Raw genomic sequence first — 4,172 nt, forward strand, 5'->3', positions numbered from 1 at the left:
CCAATGGCCCTTTATCACTCCCATCACTCCTTTGTCCCAATGGCCCTTTATCACTCCCATCACTCCTTTGTCCCAATGGCCCTTTATCACTCCCATCACTCCTTTGTCCCAAGGCCCTTTATCACTCCCATCACTCCTGTGTTCCAATGGCCCTTTATCACTCCCATCACTCCTGTGTTCCAATGGCCCTTTATCACTCCCATCACTCCTATCAGTCCCATCACTTCTGTGTTCCAATGGCACGTTGTGTTCGCTGATCCAAGTTTAAGTTTAAAAGGCTAATTGATCATCAGAAAACCCTTTTGCAATTATGTTACAGCCAGAAATTTGAGGTAAACAGACAAACATCAGCAAACATAAACATACTACTTCCACTGGCTGTACCATATTGGCTACAATCAGAGCCGGCCTTAGGCGTTGTGGCGCCCTGTGCGGACTACTCCTCTGGCGCCCCCCCTCACTACCCCCCTCTCTGCCCCTTCAAACTACCCGCCCTCTTTGCCCCTTCAAACTACCCCCCCATGCCCCTTCAAACTACCGCCCCTCAAACTACCCCTTCAAACTACCCCTCCCCTCTGCCCCTTCAAACTACCCCCCATGCCCATTCAAACTACACCCCCCTGTCCCTTCAAACTACACCCCCCCTGTCCCTTCAAACTACACCCCCCCCTGCCCCTTCAAACTACACCCCCCCCTTTGCCCCTTCAAACAATAGTCCGGCGCTCAACATGAGATGCCGGCACAGCGACGGAGTCACGGAGAGTAAGGGGCGCCGAGCGGTTGCCGAGAACTTCACGAGCAACCGCTCGGCGCCCCTGACCGGGACTTAGATTTAAGCATCTGGTTTTTTTTAAAACTTTATTTAACATGAATGATGTTAAATAAAGTTTAAAAAAAAAACACAAAAAAAAAAAAACGATGCTTTAATCTAAGTCCCGGTAAGGCGCCCCTGCAACCATGGCGCCCTGTGCGGTCGCCCAGGTCGCACACCCCTAAGGCCGGCCCTGGCTACAATGGCGTCAAATAAAAGTGTCCAGTGCTATTTTCCTACTCCTCCGGAAGCAGGGGATCTGTATCTGTCACTCCGCCCTACGAAAGGCAACCCTGCAGGACTTGCATTTGGTGGTTTGTCCGAGGACCATGAGCCTGGGGCATCTCTGTACGCGGCTTCCCGTTTTCTGATCATAAAGATTCTAAACAGGTCATGGGATTGGGCGCAGGGCGCAGGGTATCTACCACATTCTAAACTCACGCGTTATACAACTTTTTGGAACCTAAGGATCTTCCGATGCAGACGGCCGCCTTAAACCACCGACTGGTCACACCAGGGCTGGCATGCATGGCAGGAAGATAATTGCTCTCAGTTGAAGAAGGTACTTATTGTTATTTAATGTTACTTGCTTTTCCCTACACGGCCGCGTAAGGCTTTAAGGAGATCCGGCCAAATCTTCAGGCAGAATTTGTAATCTAACAGACTCCTCCAGCCCCTTCTACGGAGTTTTTAGTTATAGTCCCTCAGGTGAGATCTGGGACGCATTTTACACAAATAATTATTATTGGCCAGCGGAACGCATTGCTGCAATACTGATCCCTGCCGAATCTTCTGGGATTCCCATCTGGACTGAACAGCCCTCCACCGACCGCCAGGGTCAGAAGCTCACCACGAACACCTTACAAAGTATCCAGAATCCACCTGCAGGCTTCTTAATAAATCTAACAACGCATCGAGTAACAAAGTATCTAAACCAGCACGAGCTCTCTGTTCTTTTAATCCGGGAATCACCTCGAAAACCCCCTTTGCTTCATTCCTTCATTCCTTAAAGGAAAATACTGAGCACGTTCCACGCGGAGAAGGTCTGGCAGAGAAGAGGACCCGAGGGAACAGAGGGATGACCAAAGTTCTCTAACTGGAATGAACTTGTAGGTCCTCAGCGGGGCAATCAACTCAACGGACGCTGGCAATCGACCGAGCAACGGCATGCGGAAAGCCCAGTATGGGAAGCCTTAGGTGACAACAGTCTGGGGGTTTCCATCAACGTACTGAAGCCAGAGCTCAGGAACGCCGTCAGAAAACAATATAATACACACAATGCCACGACCATATGCTCCCGAACCATTGCCAGTTGGAGACGATATACACAGAGAGATATAAGAAGAGTGAGCTGGCCTTATCCGACCGGCATGTTTGTGTTTTTCTGGCTTCCACCCAAACACCATTTCAGAGAGAACCTGCAGGAGAACTAATGGATAGCAGCCTCGGACAGCCACGGACAGCCTCGGACAGCCACTGACAGCCACGGACAGCCACGGACAGCCTCGGACAGCCTCGGACAGCCACGGACAGCCTCGGACAGCCACGGACAGCCTCTGACAGCCACGGACAGCCACGGACAGCCTCGGACAGCCACGGACAGCCACGGACAGCCTCGGACAGCCACGGACAGCCTCGGACAGCCACTGACAGCCTCGGACAGCCTCGGACAGCCACGGACAGCCACGGACAGCCACGGACAGCCACAGACAGCCTCGGACAGCCACGGACAGCCTCGGACAGCCTCGGACAGCCACGGACAGCCTCGGACAGCCACGGACAGCCACAGACAGCCTCGGACAGCCGCGGACAGCCTCGGACAGCCACGGACAGCCTCGGACAGCCTCAGACAGCCAAGGACAGGGAATAGTTTATAAGAGAGTTGTTAAAGTCTTTCTTCACCAGCTTGGGGTTCCAGACAAGACTATCCATGCGCTCTTCTCGCATTCCAAAAGTTAAATAAGAGCAAATTGCCCTTTAGGACCCACCTGGGGCGTTTGTCTTGTTTTGTGTTCGTTTGTTATTGTAAAACTTCATGTAAATAATACAGAATTAAATAAATAAACATTAAATCTCATCAAATCTCTACATAGAGAGTGAAGTCAGGACGCATGCCCCGTGTGATGATCCTTTCTGAATTCCAGGGTCTGTCGGCAGCCTGGACCCCTCTACTGACACAACTGGAAGGTCTTGGCTCTCACCTAATTCACATGTTTTTCTTAATGAGCAGCCCTACATCGAAAATGAACTGAAAAGGCAGCATTCAGGGGCGTCGCTAACCCCACAGCACTCGCAGGGTTAAAAAAAATCTAAGCTGATACGTCAAATCCACTAATGGTATTATCATAATTTATCACACTATTTAATGGAACGTTAAGGACCAAAAGCCGCCTGTTTCCTGGAGCAATTTACGAAAGTGTGTTAAAAAAAGGAATATAAGGGGATAATTTATGACGAGAAAATATCAGGTTACACAAATTGAACACAAGGAAGGTCTGGCCGTAAAACTAAAGCTGAATTTACTATTTGGGGGGGGGGAAGGGAACTTTGGTGGATATTTCTAGCTGGTAAACGTTTTGTCTCGGATCCAGAGCCCTTTACCCCGATGACCCATTCTACCCCGCCACGAGCTTAGTGCGTTGCCCACCTGTCTGGCAGCCCGGAACGGAGACCCCTGGGGGGGGGAATCCAGGTGCAAACTATTTTTCATGTACTGTCCTAAGAGCCGAGGGCAGGTGTCTGGCTCATACTTCACGCAGAAAACAGAGCAGTTTTTGTTTTTGCCAGGTTTTTCATGATGCCGGACGGAGGTTTCGTTAAATTTTGTGAGAAATGCGTTTATTCAACAAGTTATTTACAGGCGGCCGGCGCAGACAAAAATATGCACCTCGTCTCCTAAATGGATGAGTTTTTCTGACACTTGAGCCAGAGGGGCATCTTTTAACGGACCAGGAACTTTTTTCCATACTGGTCATTTATTTTTTTTTAACGTTTATATGGAAATTTCTATAGGATTTTCATGAATCTAGCGAAATAGCAAAATAACTAAATGTCTGCGCTTGCAAGAACTCTTACCTGTCTTTATTTATGACATCACATGTGATATGAGTAGCATGGTCGTATGTTCTTCAAAATTTTAAATATCGTTAAATCTCTAAACTTAATAAAATCATAAATCATCCCCGGCTGCTCTGGACTCACTGGAAGTAAGGTTGGCTTGAGCCACCTGCACAGGTTCAATGTGTGTGATGTCACTGTGTGATGTCACTCTGGTGCACGAGCCTGGCGGCCCTCCAGGACTATCTGGGTGTCCCTGTACATTATTAGATCTAATTACCCCACAGACTCAGTGGTAGCCAAC

This window comes from Sceloporus occidentalis, unplaced genomic scaffold (genome assembly GCF_023333645.1).
Source record: "Sceloporus occidentalis isolate IW3139 unplaced genomic scaffold, rSceOcc1.0.p SCAF_66, whole genome shotgun sequence".
Classification (NCBI taxonomy): Eukaryota; Metazoa; Chordata; class Lepidosauria; order Squamata; family Phrynosomatidae; genus Sceloporus; species Sceloporus occidentalis.